At 36.5% G+C, this 21,008-nt stretch overlaps 1 protein-coding gene across 6 annotated transcripts in view; it reads right to left on the reverse strand.

Annotated features, from left to right (window-relative positions):
* Positions 1–21,008, reverse strand: part of DISP1 (dispatched RND transporter family member 1) — a 174,450-nt gene that overhangs the window by 61,204 nt on the left and 92,238 nt on the right. Inside the window, exon 1 of one of the 6 annotated variants that reach the window (XM_014562150.2) lies at positions 17,872–18,029. The exons of 2 other annotated variants lie outside the window; for them this stretch is intronic. The gene's annotated coding sequence lies outside the window, so the exon portion shown is untranslated. Of the gene's footprint in view, positions 1–3,206; positions 3,231–3,406; positions 3,571–17,871; positions 18,030–21,008 lie in introns of those variants that run through there. 3 more of the 6 variants (XM_006188137.3, XM_032466644.1, XM_032466643.1) reach the window with 3 other exon arrangements.

The raw sequence follows: 21,008 nt of genomic DNA on the forward strand, positions 1-21,008 counted from the left end.
AAATGTAAAACAACCTGTCACATAGCCTCAGTCACTTATGGATCGTTTGAATAAAGTTTAGGATACAGCCAATGTGACTAATGAGTTTATTTAACCCTCAAGAAAAAATATGTCCCCAACGTGAAGTCCCAAGCTTCTCTGTTAAAAGAGCATGTTCCCTAAGGTTATGTGCCAAAAAAAGAAGGAAAAGAAGAGAGGAAGGAAGGAAGGAAAGAAGGAAGGAAGGAGGGAGGGAAAGAAAAAGAAAGAAAAGAAAAATACTTCTGATTGCATTTTAAGCATTTAAAATGTTTCAACTGTAGAGTCAGGCAACTTGCAGACACCAGGCCTGCTACCTAGCCCCAGATCCCCACTAAAAAAGAATTAATTACAAGATGCATTGGTAATGAACAGGACCCTCAGGATGAGATAGGTCTGTCTTTGGCCACAAGATTTCATCTGAAATTATTTTGCCTCAACTAAAATTGCAAAACAAGCAACTTTACAATTGAACAATCTATCTGTATCACTACAGCTCTTCCCCTGGAGAAACAGGATCATATTACTGAGCTTAAGTCATGCTGAACAGATCACAAGCATGTCTAAAGACACCATGAATGTTTAATACTTCACACATCTCAAAACCTCAAAACGTCGCAGCTCAAAGGGAAAAAACTCCACTGAGGTAAATCAAATTAAGACAATTCAATATCCACATATTGTGAGGCAGAAGAATGTGAAGGAATCTTTTAAACGTCTGCCATAAAGCCAAAAACTGAGATCAGTCACCAGAAAGCACTTGAAAGCTGTCTGATTCAGATGGTAATGTGTTGTTTTCTAATACCACACTTGGAATGATCTGAGCTTTCCCCACAAATGCTAAGGATCTGATACCAGGCTCCACTCCCTGCTGTTTTGTGAAGTTTGAGAAGCAGCAAATCAGATTTCCTAGAGCTCCCCAAATGGGTTCTTCCCTGCAGAGTCCAGCAAATAAAGTCTCAAAGGTATCCTTTAGTCTACTGAGCAACCTGGGAAACGTATCTCAAGGCATTTGTATGAGACAGAATTGAAGATACCTTTTTCCTTAAAGGACTCTGAGATTTACCTTAACCTTAGAAAAACATCAAATTTTGATGATTGTTCTTCCTTGAATTGGATCAGTAAAGTAATTCTTAGCAAGAGTCTGGGTTTACCTTTTCATAAATCTTTTCCTATTCCCTACTTAAATTATCACTATAAATGCTTGTGAAGTCTGCTATTGTTTTCTTGCATATGTTGGATGAACTGAAACTACATTTACACTGTTCATAAAGATAATTAAATGGCATTTTTCAGTTAATTAGGCGAATGTCCTTATTTAGCAAGCACATAATAAGCACCTACTGTGTTCCTTGTGAATAATTCTCATCTAATATGTGAGCCTAAAATAAATGAGACTATTTAATAGCGATTAGAATGATGAAAGAATAGAAATTAAGAGAGAAAGAACAAAGGGACACCCTCTTCCCCAACTCTTGCTTTTCAAATATACTTAAATTGCTTTGTTTTTTATTTTTTCCAAAAGACTGAGAGATTGAGCAGTTCATTTGTCTTGATCCTAAACACCCAGTTTTACTTCCTGTGTGAGGATGCGATCTGGAATTGTCAATTTGGGCGGAAGAATTGTAATTTTTTAACAATCGGAAATGTTCAGAGAGTCAGTGTGTCAAGGCTGTCCGTCACCCATACTGAGCTGTAAGAGAGCCTGAAGCACTTGTAACAGCACAAGTTGCAAGCGCTCTGACCCAATCCCAGAAATCAGTCGTTAGAATGGAAGGTAAAGAACTGGTGCACAGCAAGCACTGAAGAGCAGATTTCCCTGATTGCCAAAAAGGGCTGAGTGCTTCAATGTAAACTAAAAAAGACAAGATTAGGTTAAAATGTCGGCTGAATCCATCTTACAATATGTATCATGTCCCAGACTGAGGCAAGGTTCACAGGTATTTTCTAAACTGCTTTGTAAATCATTTCAAACACTTATATATTACATATTTTTTCATCACCAATCCAAATAGTTTACGCTCACAATTCTATAATTCAGCTCTAAGATGGAAGCTGTATGAAGCACGGAGGATACATAAATATTCTGCCTTATTTTTGTATACTATACAAACACTGACAAATGAAGTATAATAATCCAATAAAATACTCTAATATTCAAGATTTGGCAATGAAAGCATTCTAAGGTAGTTTATTAAGAGATGTATTAAAAAACATAATGCTAAGGCTATATACTTTGACAGTTTAAAAAGTAGAAATGTGTCAGCAGACATTAAAACCAGTGGGAAGTAGTAAACCCACTGTCTACAAGTGGAACACTCTAGTTTAGAGTTTATTTACATAGTTTAGTGACTTCCCAGCCATCAAAGGCAACTGGAGTTTTCTCAATTATAAATACTATCATCTAAAACAACCCTCTTGTGGGTAAAAAGGACATACTCCTTTTTTTCTTTCGACAGGAATATCTGTTAAAGAAAATTTTAGCAAACTGTAAAGTATGGTTTCCATTTCCTGCATATCACTGAAGCAAGTCATTTGTGGCCAGTCAATAATTTGCATGAAATACCTCAGTTTTTGTGAAATTTTTATCCACTTGGTTTTTTAAAAATTTACACTTTACTACCAAACATACAAATATTTCACAAGTTAAACTAGTTTGAATTTTTCTACCAGTCACACATAAATTATCCATTCTAATTTTAAGCAAAAGTAAATATGGCAAGTACATTCTGATGTCTACTTTAAGTAGTAAATCCAATCATGATATAGTTAATATTGCCATAATTAAAATGAATACCATGCACGCAACATTTAATTGCCTCAAATACAACTTGAGGGTGTATAGTGAGAGGTGCATTTGAAATGAACATTGATAAAAATTAAACTTGCTGTGGAAGCTTAGCCCCTAAGTGGATTATCCTCACACTTCTATTTTTATGAGCTGGAAGATGCTACTATTTCACTATTACAATGTGTAAGTCACAGAAATGATGAAAGTGATTCCTACATCTAGTTGTCTATCACCTGGTAATGAAAGAAGCATATATTTTCCAAATTCTCTGATACAGATAATGGTTAAAGAAGAATCTCAAAGCATAAAACAGCCAAACGACTTTAAATCTGAGGTTTCTTTCCAACTTCATTTTAAAAAAGCACATTTTAATAAGTCTTCTGAAGAAACAGCTTACCTTACCATGCTAGACTAGAATTCAAAAACCTTCATAAGATTTGAATGCATTCAGATGCCGTTCAAAGTTTGCACTGAAAAAAAAATTGTGTGCTGGAATTTTACATTCCATCTGAGAAGCACAGAGCAAAGTTCAGTTCTTGAATAAATTCTCCCCAAATAACAAATTCAAGCATCCAGAAGCATGAGTAAATGTATTACCTTTCTGTTAAGAGAAGAAACGTCCCTGGCTCAGTTTGGTCTGCAAACGACTGCAGCAGCAACAGCCCAAGAAACTGGCCCCAGAAACGCCGCACAACGGAGAGCGACCAGGGAGTCGCAGGAGCAGCTCCGCGGCGCGGCAGGACAGACTGAGTGACAAGCACATGCAGATTGCTTTGAATTAGGCATGTTAGGGGCTGGGACTTTCCGTGTTTGCTCTCCTATAGGACAGGAGAGTTTTTCTCCTACTTAACTCCTGGGGGCGAGGTCTTAATAATGGTAACAGCTGGCATACAGAGGGGCTTGATCTGAGCACAAGGTCAGCAAGCCAGGATATGAAGGTGACATGTAATTTCTAGCCTTTTCCTGCTTCTACAGGGAAACTGCACGAAGGACTGTTTTTAGTTATAAGTTCCTTTGATCTTCTGGATTTAAAGTTACTTAGTAGATTAAAGCCATGTTAACTGATATTATTTGCGAGCTTGGGCTAACCTAAGTGTTACAGATTCAGTTTTTCTGACACATAGGGCTCCTGCATTTAAACGAACAACAAATAAACACCAGTCCGTGTTTATTTCCAAGTTCTGGGGATTCTTGTGTTCTTTCACAAATGACTCTTGAAACTGCTTTTAGGGCAGAAAGTTCAGAGTCTTTCAAAGAGGCAGAGTCTTCTTTATTAAAAAGGGAAGTATTATTTAAAGCGTTATAAGTATTTCTCTTCAATTTTCCTAAACAAAAACAGTGTGTTAAATAAATTTGACACTGCTTTTTATAAATCTGTGGTCCTGTTGATGCCAGTATTTAAAATTCTACAGCCACAAAAGCACTTTCAAAATTTAAGAAGGTAACACCAAAAGCACAAGAAAAAAAAAATAGATAAAATCGGACTTCATTGAAATAAAAAACTTTTGTACATGAAAGAACTTTCTCAAGAAAGTGAAAAGAAAACCTACAGAAGGGGAGGAAATATTTGCAAACCATATCTCTAAGAGGCTAGTAACCATAATACATAAAAAACTTACAACTCAACAATAAAAAGACAAATAATCCAATTTTAAAATAGGCAAAGTTTTAGAATAGACATTTTTCCAAAGAAAATATACAAATGGCTAATATGCATATAAACAGATGATCTGCATCACTAATCATCAGGGAAATGCAAATTAAAACCACAGTGAGGTACCACTTGACATCCACTAGGATAGCTATAATCAAAAAAAGAAGGGAAGGAAGGATGGAAGGAGGAAGGGAGGGATGGAGGAAGGCAGGGAGGAAACAAGTGTTGACAAGGACAGGGAGGAACTGGAACCCTCAAACACTGCTGGTGGGAATGTGAAATGGTGCAGCCACTATGGAAAAGCCCAGCAGTTTGTCACAAAATTAAACACAGAGTTACTACAGGACACAGCAATTTCACTCCTAGGCACAGCTCATTATTTGTGGATTCCGTATTTGCCAATTTGCCTACACACTAACATTTATTTGTACCCACAAGATAATCCTCACTATGCTTTCACAGGCATTCAGACGCATGCATGCACAGAGTGGGGAAAAGTTTGCCTTCTCCGAGACACATGTTCCTAGGTGAGGTTGATCAAGGTGACACACTGCCTCCTTGTTTCAGCTCTGACACTGAAAAGAAGTGTTCCTTCTGCAGTCTATGTTTTTCACATTTTTTGTACTTTTTATTGGCAAATTCACTGTTTAAAATGGCCCTGAAGTGTCATGTGTGGTGCTGTCTAGCATTCCTAAGCTAAGAAGGCTGTGATGTGCCTTATGGAGAAAATGCATGTGTTAGAGAAGCTTCATTTAGGCACGAGCTACAGTGCTGTTGGATGTAAGTTCAGTGTTAATGAATCAACAATGTGTATTAGATAAGCTATCTTTAAACAGAAACAAACACAAAACAAGGTCATGTTTTGATGGGATGTCAAAAATGTGACATCCCTAATCCTGTATTTCCCTGCAGAGCAGTGACTCAATATTCATTAATTCAATGTTTGCAGAGACTTTATAGAACATAACTACTATGAATAAGGAAAATCAACTGTATAGACCCAAGAAAATTGAAAACACATGTTCATTAAAAAAACTTGTAAGGAATGTTCATAGCACTGTTATTTACAGCAACCAAGGAATCAACTCAAATGCCCATCAACTGATAAATCAAATGTGGTGCATACGTATGATGGAATACTATTCAGCCATAAAAAGGAATGAAGCACTGATACATGACAATGTGGATGCACCTTGAAAACATTATGCTAAGTGAGAGCCAGACACAAAAGGTCACATATTGTATGACTCCATTTATATGAAATATCCAGAATAGTTAAATTCATAGATAAAAAAGAGATTAGTGGTTGCCAGGGGCTGTGGGGGAACAGAGAACAGGGAGTAACTGATAATAGGTATGAAGTTTCTTTCTTTTGGGGTGATAAAAATGTTCCAGGCTTAGGTAATGGTGACAGTTGCATAACTTTGTGAATACACTAAAGCCTGCTGAATTGTACACTTTAAAATGGTGAATTTTATGGTATGTGGACTCTATCTTGATAGAAAAATAAGGAAAGCATAAAATTCTAGTCATGAGACCAATGGTTCTCAAACCTGAGTGTGCATCAGAATCTCCCAGAAGGCTTAGAGGGAGGCAGATCGCTGTGTCTCACCCCCAAAGATTCTGATGCTGAGGGTCTGGGGTGGGGTCTGAGAATCTGCTTTTCTGCAAGTCTCCAGGTGATGTTGATGATGCTCGTCTTAAACCCACATTTTGAGAACCACTGTACTAAAGACAATGTATGGGCTCCTGGAGGGCAGGAAAGGTAACTTTTATCTCTGCTTCTTCTAAGTTTACCTAGAAAAGAGCCAATCTTGGGGGAGGGTGTGAAAGATAGAAAGAGGGAGGGAGGGAAAAGGAGAAGTATTTACTCAAGTAAATCTATTAAAAGATTCAGTCCTGAAATCTTAGGGTGTGCTGGTTTCATACCAGATGTATGCCAAATGCTGTAATACCTTAAAATCCCCCAAAAGGAATTAAAGAATTAAAATGATAACAAAGGTTTTTTTAACATCCCTTGATCATTTCAATAGTACTTTGGCTTAGATTAAAACAACTAATCCCATTTCATTGTGCATGTTGCTGCAAGAAATGCAAACAAAAGTTCTAGAGTTGTGGGTCCCCTAAATTACTTCGAGAAATGTCTTAAATTAGTCAAGGTGTCACAGAAGCCAAAGAGCTGAGCTCTCCAACTCATCAACATGTAAATCCTTATTTACACTTTTACCAAAGTTACTGATTTGTATGCTTAATTGCTTTATTTAAAAATGGGTCTACGTTAAAATACAGTTACAATACAATTTAAAGTACACTTCTGGCATTGTCACATGGAATACATTATTACTTTATAAATAATAATCAGGATTATTTCCAATCGATTCAGGATGTTTCTCAACATATTATTTAGAGTGAAAAGGAAAAGTCTAGTAACCGTGCAAAGTCCTAATGTTCTCTGAAACCAATATTCCTTTTTTTCCTTAGGTCACATTACTTGGTGTCTTTCTTCATTACTAGGGAGACAGAAGAGTATAGGAGTAGGACAGAGAGGCCAGAGCTGGCCGGAGAGGCACAACACTTGGTACTTTTTAAAAACTGAAAAAAAACACCTGCTGGTTAATGAACTCTGTCAAATCTGTCTAAAGTGTAATTCTAGATTTTATTATATTTATTGACATTTAGAATTTCTATCTATTAATTTTTTTCAGGTTATGTATTTTTTTAATTGCGGTATAGTCAATTTACAATGTTATGTCAGTGTCTGGTATACAGTGCAATGTTTGCATCTCTTAATCTTTTTGTGTGTGTTAAATGTCCACATAGCTATGAATGAAGAAACTATGATCCCAGGTAGATGGAAGTGTACTACTTCAGCAAGATCTTTATTTCAGTATGGTCACGTCAATCGCTTTGTGATTGGAAAGTACAAGTTCAGAAAAAAGTAAATGATAGGAAAGCTTGGCAGATAATATTCTACATTGTGTTTTAGTGTTTCTAGGGAATAGATTGATAGGTACGCACTAAAGACGTCAGCCCAGAATATCATGCTGCTCAAGCCACAGCCAGAACTGGGAATCAGTGGCGTCTTCAAGTGCAGTCTCAGCTCTGCCACTCACTAGCTCTGTAACCTTGAACTAGTCACTTAATCCAGAGGTTAGGGCCTCCTATCTACAAAGTCCATACATTAGAAGGAATGATCTCACAGGTCCCTCCTGACTCTGAATTCAGTTTTTATGAATGTGGAGATCGCTCAAATGGATCAAATAAATTCCAGTTTTACTATTCAAATTTGGATTAAGAAAAAACTATACAGTCAAAGTTGAGTTAGCGAATTTGGAGCAAAGACCACATTGCAGGCAAACTGGAGCAGGAACCAAATAATTGTGGGATGCTGAAATTCCTTTCCATCATGTTGGAAATATGTGCATCCATCTTATATATTCCTCTCACCTGACAATTTACCTTTTTAAACATCTTATAGCTTCTATTTAAATACTACTTCCTGTTGGAAACTCTACCCCCAAAAGCTACAATTCTTACAGATGAAAATTTTATGACCTTGCTCATCTTCCACAGTCTGACATCTAAGGAACCTGCTCTTCACCCTTATGGTGACCTCCAGCTCTGGAGACCTTACCATGTCTTCTTCTAGGTTGACTTGCTTTGTACCTACTTCATACAGATCTTATGGTCAGCAATTACTTACTTTATGAGCCAGCCTTTCAAAGGTCTCCCCTAAACTTTCAGAGGCCTAAACCAAAAGCAGACTCTCACCTCTGGAGGGTTCTCTGAGCTGCTGATTTTCATCTCATCTATCACAGATTCTTCAATAAACTAATGCTATTTGCAGCAACATGGATGGAACTGGAGATGGTCATACTAAGTGAAGTAAGCCAGAAAGAGAAAGAAAAATACCATATGATATCAACTTATATGTGGAATCTAGAAAAATGACACAAATGAACTTATTTACAAAACAGAAACAAACTCACAGACATAGAAAACAAACTTATGGTTACCAGGATGGGGAGTGGGGGAGTGGGGGAAGTTGGGAGTTTAGGATTTTCAGATACTAACTACTATATATAAAACAGATAAATAACAAGGTCCTACTGTATAGCACAGGGAACTACATTCAATACCTTGCTGTTTATCTATTATGTACATGGTAGCTGGAAGTTTCAGATTAGTGGATACTAACTTCTTACAATTTTACCATCTAATGGAACTGTTCCTTCAAAAACAAAATTCGGTGGCCCTTTCTCAATACTCATTTTCTTTACATTTCTTCGTTTCCCAACCACACTGGCAACGTTCCTTTCTCCTTGTTCAGTTTCCATTATTCTAACACCCTCTACCTCTTTAATCTCTATTCCATTTTCTTGGCAGATCCTCTGAAATCTCTGATTCTAAATCTTAGGCATTATTCAGAGCTCTGTCCTTTGTCTTTTTTGCTCTATGTTTCCTGCCTATGTCATCACATTCAACTTCTTTTCAAAGTCCCACTTTTGCAACTTTTGCTATCTAAGGACATTTCAATACAAAATGTCCTGCCAGCAGCCCAAACTCAATGACCTACAACACAAATTACTTTATCCTCAAACAAGTTCTTGATTTTCCTATTTCTATTTACTCAGTCATCTAAGCCCCAAATTTTAACTTGAATACTTATTTATTGAGCACCTGATCCATGCTGCATCTGAGGTCGGATGAGAGTCATCGGTGACCTGTCACCATCTACCCTGTTCATTTGTTCTACCTAGCCATTGCCACGTAAATGCATCCTCTCCTTTCCAGTCTCTCTCTCACCTTCTATGTATTACGTTCCCTGGAATTACTGCAACAGTCTACTAGATTAGTGACCTAATCTATGGTCTCTTTTATTTCCAATCTAGGCAACACAGAGCTTCCAGATTCATCATCATAACAGATGGATCTGATCAAGCTGCTCCTGATCCAGAAAACACTAATGGCTTCCCAATACCACGGAGTGAAGTTTAAACACTTTAGCTGGCACGCAAGACCCTCTGATGTCTGGGCCCTTTCCCTTCCTACTCAGTGCCCTTGCCAATCAGAATGTGCTTGACATCCAGACAAGCTTGCACACACCCCCTCAGTGCTTATGCTATTCCTTCTCCTTGCAATAGTCTTTGTTCACGTTTTCAACTGCCACGATCCCATCCATTCTTTACAACACATGACAAAGAACATGTCTTCCATGAAGCCTTCTCTGATTGCCTGAGCCAGGAATTCTTTCATCCTCTTCTAAGTTATATGAACCTGAGAGCTCTCTTATGGCACTTAGCATGTGTTAATTTTTTTAATCTTGGTCACTTGTATACCTCTCTTACCCCCTAATCTATACTGAACAGCACAAGCTCTAGTGTTATCCTCTTGGTATCCCTCAAGAACATCTAGTATCTGGCAGGTAACTTGACAAATACTTATTGAAAAAAAATGATTTTTTAAACAATTTGTTACTATTACCTAAATCCTTTATTAAATAGAACAAGCGTAGTTTTAAAATGTAGTCTGCAAAATAAAATTCAGTACACAAAATCCTATTTGCCTGCTGATTTATATGGGCCCCAAGGACCACTTCCACTGTGGTTGTGGGAAAGAAACAACAGCCAAGATTCAATATATTTTAAAAATGACTGCAATATGTTGCACTATTCTCCGCTTTTAAATTCTTTAATATTAAATTTCTGCTGAATAATAAGAGATGCCAGTAATTGGCTTTTCACCCTTTTCTCCAAACCAGTAGAGGTCACTCCAGAAGCTAACATGCAAGCTTACTCCTGGACAGTTTTAAAAATTTCTCTTTGTTTGGTTTCTAAGGTATGATTTTCTTTGGCATTAGCAAAATTATTTTTAAACAATGAAAATAAATGAAAGAGATTTCCTCCACAGTGAGCCATTAAATTTAATAGGCAATAGACTTTCTACTTAATTGCCAATTGATCTTATTGTAGCAAATATGATTTCTGTGATAAAATGTCTTGGAAACAAGTAAATCTGGGAAATCTTAACTTTTATTACCTCCTTTGTTTGATTTGATTAAAAATTAGGAAATCATATGCATTTTATCAATAATCAAGAAAGCAATTTAGTCACCCAGAATGAAATTTACTTACTCAATACACTCCCAAAAATTTTAATGAAGCATCAGAAGCCAGGATGTGTATTTTAAGCAAAAAGCACAGAGATAAGTAACTTTCAGAGAAAAAGTCGTTTCTGTAAAGAAAAAAAAAATCTTAATCAAGCAATACAAAAAATAAGCAAGTTTGAGCCCTCCTAACTTAACAAAAAAATTACTAGTGAAAAAAACCTTTTTAAATGTGAAAAATAACTCAAGCAGGTTAGTTTATTATAGGTTTCATGTTGGTATTCTGGTGAACATCTTGTCTTGACATGAGCAGCGTAAACAGCATGCTGTGTGAGAGCCTTTCTCCCACACAAAGCATGAAGAATGTGTTATATTTTAGAGGAGGAGTGGAGGCTCAGATTTGATAGTTTTATACCAAAAACAAGCTGGGTCATTTCAGCCATAACAAAATAACTAGACTGTAGATCATCTAAGAATATACTCTCATGATGCATGATGATTTAAAAGCAAAGCACATGGGCCCTGGAGAGATTCCAACATATTTTGGGTTTGCAATATAGGATTTCAAAATAAGATATTTTACTTTTACAATAGATGCTCCTAGCCTGAAATACACTCCGAGAATGAAGACTACTGGATCTCAACTTTAGTCTAATTAGAACATTATTCTAATGGTTTCAGCTGCAGTTACCAAACTTTAAATGAATCTAAATGAATGTGGTATGCATACGTTCAGAAGGATTATGGCCAATAAACTGGAATTTTCTGTAAGTCAGACTTCTAATATTTATGGAGAAAGTTACCCTTACTTTCCTTATGTCATGAAATAAAAATACGTGCAAGTTAATTTTTCCAAAAGTCAGACTTCATAGGAAAATACGTGTCACTTGCATACAAACACCTGTCATCATTGCTAAAGGCTTAGATTAACTAACACTATGACACATCACATTCTCTGATATAAAATGAAGTTATATGCAAGAAACTAAATGAAAATTCAAATCCTATTTCATTTATTTATACTTTCTGTAATATGTGGTAATATTATCTTTGGCAATGAAAGAACCTTACACTACCCAACCTCTAAGACAGAAGACGTTTATTAAGGTTAGATATTTCATAAATGTAGTGGGAGTTGTTTTATATGTTGAAAACACACTCATTAGTTATTCAGAAGTTCAAGCAGTTCAAAATTATGAAACTCATGCTATGCCTGGCTTCAGAAAGTTGTTTATATGAAATAAAATTCTGTGAGATAGCTGTAAAAAGGTAAGAAATAATGCAATCAGTAACAAGTGGGAAAGGAGTAAGGATATTTATTTCTATCTGAATTTAAGAATGTGAGATGTATTCTAACATAGTAAAACATGCCAACATAGCAGTGTTGTTAGGCTCAAAACATAGATCTGGCTGAAAGAGCACATTTACAAGTAGGGTATATTAGAAAGTAGGATCAGGTCAAGTATAGTAAAAGCTCATCATTTTTTCATAAGATTCAAATTTTATTTCATTCATTTTCTTTTTTTTTTTTAATTGAAATAGTCAGTTACAATGTGTCAGTTTCTGGTGTGCAGCATAATGTCCCGGTCATGTATATACATATGTATACTTGTTTTCATTTTCTTTTTCATTAAGGGTTATTATAATATATTGAATATAGATCCCTGTGCTGTACACAAGAAACTTGTTTTTTAATCTATTTTTATATATAGTGGCTAACATTTGCAAATCTCAAACTCCCAAATTTATCTCTTCCCATGCCCTTTCCCCAGATTGTTTACTATGTCCTGGAGTCTGTTTCTGTTTTGTAGATGCGTTCATAGTGTCCTTTAGCAAAAGCTTATCTTAATGTATTTAACGTATTAACAGCACAACACTAAGCTCAGCAAATGCCACTTCAAAGACACACACACAAAAAATCATCACAATGATTGGTGTGCTCCCCAGCCAGCCTCCTCAAGAACAAGGCATCTTAGACACATTCATGGCAAACCCCAGTGTTAAAAGCCTAAAGCAAGCTCTGCTTGGTTATTCCCATCCCTGAATGGTGAACCTTTCTGGGCTGTCAGCCAGACAGTCTCCTGGGTATGGACTGGTAAATGCTCCAGCTCCAGTGTTTAGAAGTGTGGATGTGACAATATAGCTGTCTGACGCACATACAGAGTTACCATGTGTGTGCTACTAGATTTTGGCATGCCCCAAAGACTCAAGATACTGTCACAGGGGCTAGATAAAGCTTGCAGCAGTCAGTGGAGGCATTCTTAACCTTAAACATCTTTAGCAAAGAAAATGCCACAACTTTCTTTGTTAACCAGTTTCAGGTATCCAAATAACCTAAGATCACTAAACTTCTGACAAAAATGTAGGGAGAAAATATTTAAAGTGAATTTAAACACTTCTATTCCTTGGTAATAAAAACTCACAATCTAACTGTATCATGAAAATTACCATGACAAATATGTAACAAGCTTTGGTCCAAGCACTGCCTTTGGACAGAGACACCAAAGGAGATGGGAATTTGGTTACTTTGAATACAAAGCAACGACAACAACAAAATAAGCTTACACAATTATTGGCATCAGGAAAGTACTTTATTTATTAAGCAAGTATCAGAGTTCCAAGTTTATGTTAACAGCAGAATACCACCAAGACAACCTCTGCCTTGAAAAGAAACAGAAAAGAGATAATTTATCACAATGTTAGTAGTAACATCCAGTATTTAGACTTTGCAAAGGTCTGTCACTGAAAGTGCCTTATACTACAGGAGAAGGAAAGATGAAAAAACTGAAGATCTGGAGAAATCATACTAGTTAGTTCTTTGTTTTGTTCCTAAATTGAGGCGTTGCCTTGTTTAGTCACCCAACCGTCTTTGCTTTCCTGGATATCTCAGTCAACGACCAAGAATTCCTAAGTATCGTGTGTTCTACTTAATATCCTCAAGTCACATTCCCTTACATAGTACACAGTCAACACAGCCCTCATTCACAGCGAAGGAACATTATGCAGTTCCCCTTGCCATCCCTATGGGATATTAGGCAATGCAGTGTTCATTCCTTCCTCTGCCAAGTGGAATGCCTTAGTAATATGTACCCACACCCTGTTGGTTTTGCAAGGACTCAAATCTTGCATCAAGGATCAAGCTCAGATCCCTTATATAAAAACAAGGAGAACTGTCACAAATCTCTAAAATAATCCCTAATCTTGCATAAAGCTAAAGTGTACCTTTTACTTAGATCAAAGAAGCCCAACTTTTCTAAATAATTGCTTTTCCTAATCTCTGATAAGATGTGCAATATTCGCTGACTGTTGGTTTGGACACACTGACAACTGGTACTTGACCACTGTGTCCAGGACAACTACAGTTGAACTCAGAGTTCATTAAGCCAGGAGTATATGAAAGATTTTCAATCTTTGCTACTATGAGCTTAACTTCCTTATGTTCTTGGACACTGTCAAAGACTAAATTTTATAAGCTCTCTCATCATACCTCCAAAGAGGGAGCCAGTATTGACAGTGCTTATTCTCGCAGTGATAAATAACTCTGTATCCTTTTCAAGAGGGCAAGTGATAAAAAGGGGGAGGTGAGAAAATTGAAAAAGGAGGTAAGGTCCTGGTGCCCATGTCATCTTGTCTCTGAGGGCAAAGCCCCTTGAGCTGGTCCAAAGGAAACTTGAATCCAAATTAATAATAACGCACAGATGTCACTAGGACACGACAAAAAAATTTTCTGATCCCAACTTCAAAGCATAAAACGAATATCCCACTGGTGTAATACATTTTGAAAGGCAATTAAGTTTGTATATAGTAATACACATTTATATCTGGATTCTGGTACTAGTACACTTGAAAGGTTCAGCTGTGAGTTTGCGCAAGTCTCCCTAAAAGAGTTTTTATTTTGAAAAAGTTCTTTCTAAAAAATTAAATCCTGGTCCCTTTGATCAAAACTAACTTCAAATAGAGGAGCAAGGAATTTTATAACAGCCGAAGATTTTAATGATTTCCTTCGGATCACCTGGAATCAGAGTAAGCCTACACTGGCTTGGGTAAGAGAAACATGTAACAATATTAGTTATACAAGCAGACCTTGTCCATTTTTTTGTTTAGAATGTTGTTTTAAAAATGGACTACTCTCCCTTTCAAGTACAAATTTGGGAATAAAATAAGTTATCCCTAGTTGGCTCTGGAGTGTATCAATTTGATACAGAAACAAAGAGTGTTTGAATCTCAAATTTCATAAAAGTTATCCCAAAGATGAATGCTAGTAAAAGACTCCTATTTTATTTTTCATCTACTCTTTTATTGAAGGTTTAATGCTAATATCTTGGGACTTTTTTTTTAAAGACAAAAGTTTTTTTAATAAAAGCGAAGGAAAGAGGAAAAGGAAGCCTATCAAGGGTAAAATCTTGTTGCTAAGCAAATAAAAGACTATAGTTCAAGTGGTTTAAACATTTTATGAACCAACTTCTTTTTCAATAAATGCATGAACTTGAAAGTTCCTATTTTGGATAAGGTGGGTCTAACAATAACATCCCCACTCTATACCGATACATATGAGCTCATATTTTAATACATGAAAACCAATTATCCATGAAAAATAAATTTAATCTGTTAATTTATTTGCTTAATTCTTTAATATTTTATAAAATGATTCAGTCAATTTTATATTTCACTTCTATTTCACAGCTAAGCTTTTTAAGAAATACAAGTGACTTACCAAGAACCAAGGAGAAAGGGTGGGGCAATACTTTCCACAACACTGAAGTACAGCTTTTTAACGTAGTAAGTTCCAATCACTATTTTTTTACTTTATTTTAAAACTCTGAAGTATAGTTCAAAATTTTTTAAAGTACATTTTTATCTTTGTTTTTAGCATTCATGCTATAAAAATCTAGTCATGTGGGTCGAGAGTCCTGCAAATTGTCTCATGTCCCATGATCACATCACTGCATATGGCGGCTACACTTCATTCTTGCTCCCACTACATCATCTGTCAATACTCAGACATGAAAGCATTTCCCTATCACACTGCTATTTTTCTAGCTCACATTCTTTAGTGAAACCTCAAATAACCAAATAAGTTCAACAAAAGTTTACTGAAGCTTATGAATATAGTGTGATTGCCTTTTACTTTCTGCCGCCTAATAAGCTCCGAGAATAAAGTTAAAAGGAACAATCTGATTAATACATGAATCAACCCCCTATAATTAACTTTAAGAAATCCCTTGTAGAAAAAGAGTTCAACATATGAGGAAACTAAAGCAAACAGGGGTAGGAGAGGAGAGAGTAAGGGAAGGAGTAACAGAAGACGAATGGTAAAAGGAATACGGGGAATAGAAAACAGCCGTGGTATCAGGGTGATCAAGTTAAGACACACATCAAATAACGGGGAAGAACAGAGCTAAGGTGGGGGAGGGGGAGGGTAGACGCCTGCCTAGCATGCACAAGGTCCTGGGTTCAATCCCCAGCACCTCCACTAAAAAATAAAGCAATAAAAATAAAATTGTTATTTAAAAAAAAAAAAGAAGAAACAAGGCAGAAACTGAGGCAGTCTGAGGGGAAAACAGGAAACTGAGGGGAGAGGACAAAATATAACACTGAAAATAGATAAGGCAGAAAAAAATTAGGTGTTTTATGCTATAATCTAACACAGAGTAGTAATCTTGGCTTTAATACAATTTATTAGGAGAAAAAAACACAGAGGAAGAAAACTGTGACACTACACGGATCTACAGTTATTGCAAAAGGATGACTAAGCACCCTTGAACACTGCGGTTCTTCTTGAAATTCCAACTTATTTTTTCCTAAAATCTCATAACATTCGTTATAAGTCCGGACACATGGGAACTTGGTTAAAGCACATTAGTTAAGAGCTTATGGAAAATAGGGGACTACTGGTTTCCCGGAGACAGGCGTCAGCTTCCTCTGGTTTACAGACAAGGGTCAGAGGAGTGCTGATTGCTGCCTGCCCCTGTGCACCCACTCCTCAGGACTCCTTGAGTGGGCACCCACCACCTCACGCTCTCATTAAAATAAAGAGGCACCCAATAGTGGTGCCCTTCCTTTTAAGTTTCCTTAACTTTGCTCCACACAGTCTTACACTTGAAATGAAGTAAATCCAAGTTCTCCCAGTCCCTTTGTTGCAAAGACATCTTTGTCGCCTAGACAATTCAAATTGGAAAGAGCCAGAGGCTTTGGTTTAGAGAAGACACCCTCTGACCCTATGATACCCTTACTTTATACTGGTACTTAATCAGCATTTATTCAGTCTAAGGATAAACTAAGGGACAAAGTGAAAAACAGGTTTAACCGTAAGTTAAAATAACATAAAGAGATGGAGGCTTTCAAATTATCTAAGCTAATCCCTCAGGAAAAAAAGAAAACACAACTTGAGAAGATAGAATTTACCAAAAAAAAAAAAGAAAAAAAGAAAAAGAAAAAAGAAAAAAAGAAAAAGAAAAAAGAAAGCCCCTAAATCAATTACTTTTAAATCTTAAAGAAATGTATGCTGCTCATCTATAGGATACAAATACTAGATTTTGCCTAGAAAAAGTAGAAAAAGTCAGGTTTTTTTTTTATAAAGGATGCCATCCTATTTCTCTCAACACAGAGATAATTTAGCAGGGAACACAATTCTATGCACTTTTTTTCCCCTCAGAACTTTGAAGTTTTAGTTCGCTGTCTTTTGGCATCTACGTTGCCAATGAGAAGTCTTGTAGGTCTAGCTGTAATTCTTTTAAGTAAAGCCTTTTTCTCCCAATCATTTTCATATTTTCTCTTTTATTTGAGGTAGTTCTACTACAGTGTTTCTAGGTGTGGGTTTACCTTTATTTACCCTGCTTAGTACCTGTGTGCACTTTTGATGTGGTGACTCATGGCTTACAGCAGTTCTGGAAAATCTGAGATATTATCTCCTCTGCTCTTTGAGCATCCCAAACATACTTATTTTATAACCTTTGTTGGAGGTGCATAGTAGTGAATTCATGTTCTAATTTTTTTGTGGGGGGAGGGGAAGTTCTTTAACATGTTTTGATAGTTACATTTGCAGGTTCATTTTTAAATGGGAGTATTTTTTGTTTTGTTTAACCTAGCTTTTCTTTCTTCTCCTCTCCTGACAACTCTTTTTGTAGTTGCGTGCACTTGCTCCCTCTCCCAGCCAGATTTTGTACAATCATTAGTTCTATAACTTTGTACGATTATTAGCTCTGTAACAGTTGGATAACAACATTTAAAAACTTCAGCTCTACAGTGATGTTAGGGATATTACAGAGCCAGAAGACACTGACTCAGTTTCTGGTCACTCACCTGTGTTTTCATCCTACTTTCTCTCTATGGCTCACAGCTTCCCATGGCTTCTCACCATGGCCCCCAAGGTTGGCAGCGCTGGCAACCTCTTACTATAACCTCCAGTCACAGTAATGGAAGTCAGGCTGGATAAAGGGCTCTTCTCACGCCACTCCTTCCTTCCAGCAGTGAGCTTGCTCCATTTCCCATCTCCAGAGGAGCTGCTGAGCAAATTTGTGCTCCTGGCCAGGAGATTGGCAGGCTCACAGTTCCAGTCCTACCTACAGCTTTCTATTCCTGATCACTTTCTGGTCATCTGAGATGTTTGTTTTGATTCTGAGTCAGCCATGTCATTTTAGTTTTCTCTTTTCTATCCTGTCATTGCTGTGTGGAGGATGGTGTGGAAACAGGACCTTAAGGAGCAATCCTGACCAGAAGTCTCTTGTATCTCTTGCCTGCACCTGAGTGCCCAGTGTGGTGCCGAATACAGAATAGATTCTTAATAAATAACTCCCATACAAAAAGTGAAAGTAAATGTGCATATCCGAAAACATGTCAATAGAATCTTGAATCACAACAGAAGAGCATTAACACATTCATAAACAATCATAGTGGCATAAATGTGTTCTTTGCTCTGATTAAAAACAACCATACTGTGCATGTCAACCACATGAATTTGATAATTGCCTGTGTAAATCATAACGAGCTTGGAACAGTTATAATTTAAGAAAATGAATGGGCTAATTGGTATAAAACACTAACCATAGTGCCTGATCCATCTGTTTCTGAATCCTTTTATTCTCTACACACAGTGTGTTACTGGTGACATAGTTCTAAGAAAAGTTTATCTTGAATCAGAAACTGAAATTAATATGAATCAATCCAAATCCATTTAGCACACATTATTCTCAGAAATAACCCATCCGCAGAAGCTCTTTTTGCAGGAGGTGTATACTGCAAGGGAGGGTATCCCAAAGCACATCAAGAAGCAAGAGGATACAACACATTTACAAAGTGTCCTATAATAACATCACAAGGAGGAGAGATATAATCCCAGGAATTCTCCAAAAAAAGTAAGGGGAAGAAAGAAAGAAACAGAACAAGTCAAAGAATAAAAAAATCCATCAGGGGTCTTCAGAATTGACCAAGAGAAAGAAGTCTTTGATTTTGGAAAAGACTTCAATTTATTTTACACTGAAATATTCTTAGTATGGAGAAAGTAAATTCATTAGGTTATTGATTTCAAAAGAAATAATGCTTAAGAATATCCAATTGCCTTTGATTTAATTCTCTGTCCATCACAGAACCTCTTCATTTATAATTTTCCTTCTAGGAGAATAAACACAGCAAATGGAAGAAGGTGTATTATTCTGGTTTGAGCTACTTTTATTCCCACCAAAGCATGATAAACCGACATTATACTTTACAAATACGTCTCCCAGTTACTCTGGGTAAACTGGTAAGTGTCCTTCTACCAGTAAAGCTGGAAGCCTGAGGTTACTGCACCAAAGTCCAAACATCTCTATTTCTTTTAAAACTCTCTACATTCAATGATTAATAATTTCTGCACAGTTATACTAAATCATCAAATCTTTAAATCACTCAGTTTACAGTTGGAAATGACCTTAGTGATAAGTTATCTTTTTTATAAAATCCTGAATCTCATGGCTGTTACCTATCACCTAATAAGCCTGCTGACACTAGAGTCCCCTGGAAGGACAATTAGAACACAGTTTGCTGGGTCTTCCCCTTCCCCGCTCCTCACCAGATCTGGATTCAGCAGTTTCAGGTGAGGGCCCTGGAATTTGTGCTTCTAATGAGCTCCCAGATGATGCTGCAGCTGCTAGCTGAGCAACCAACATTCAGAACCACAGCTCTAGCTTCATTCCCCTTTTACTTCATCCTACAGAGTTAATCAAACTAATTCCCAGACCAGACATTCATGTAATAATCTACTGCTCTCTTACTAAAGCTACTCAGTTTAATGTTAGCCCCTCTATAAATTAGACTCATCTCTTGTCTGACCTAGCAAACCCTTTCACAATTCTTGCCATTTCTGTCCTCCCTCTGCTAAAGGCTCTCCCTTTTCTGCCAATACATTTTCAGTATTTTCTTTATCAATCCTTATTTATTCATTCATCAATTCAATAAATATTTATAGAGTACCTGCAATATGTTAGTCACCGTGCTTGGTGTTGTGAAAAATACTGAGGTCAAAACCTTTCATACTTCACCTTGAATCAGCTCCAAACACTCCATGACTTTATGTCCATCTTAGAGATTAAATTGTTTAAACAATCAAAAACTACTGACCCCCAAAGCATTTCAAACTGATTTTTCTAGGAGTGGAAATGGAAATACAGTGGACCTACTATATTCTCTTTCCTGGCCCTCTTATAAGTTAGAATCCACTTTAGAAAATTCTAAAAAGAGTTAAGTATTTAATAAAGATTCCACTATGTAAAACTGAATAGATTTGTAGTATCTTCCTCTCTGTAGTAGGTTTTAAAAAAGTAATTGCTAGTAATTACAAGCTGATGCTTGGTGTTCTCTCCAGATAGAAGGAAACTAAAATATTTGAGGGCAGGAAATAAACCTTGCATCTTGGTATTTCTGGAGCTTAACAGAGCACACAACAGATGCTCAGAAGTTAGACAAAAGGATGAAACCATTTAATGCCTGTTAACTTTTTCAGATAAAGCATTTTTACAGATAACATTATAGCGATGCATATTTAATGGTAACATTTTACTCAGTCTTTTGAATCAAATATTTTTTTTCAAATCCTCAAAGTCCTACGGGTACATTTTAAATTTTGCTTTTACTCATGCTTACTTAATTTTTAAATACTATTTATTCATATTCGGGTACAAATCTGAATGAAGTCATACAAGTTATCCAAAACTAATAACCCCATGGAATAAATGGAATTATTAATGCCAAAGGAAGCTTTCACACAGGCCCAATTAAATCAACGTTATAATTTTATTAAAGCATGACAGAAGAGTCCATGTTAACGCAATAAAGTTTAATGGAAACTCAGTCTGGTACTAAGAGGAGGCATTATATGCAATGAAAGCATAAATTATAAATAAGAAATAGTCTTACAAGAAGAAGCCTGTAGTTTCTTAGAGAGCCAACACATACTTATAATCACA

This window comes from Camelus ferus, chromosome 23 (genome assembly GCF_009834535.1).
Source record: "Camelus ferus isolate YT-003-E chromosome 23, BCGSAC_Cfer_1.0, whole genome shotgun sequence".
In the NCBI taxonomy this organism is placed as follows: Eukaryota; Metazoa; Chordata; class Mammalia; order Artiodactyla; family Camelidae; genus Camelus; species Camelus ferus.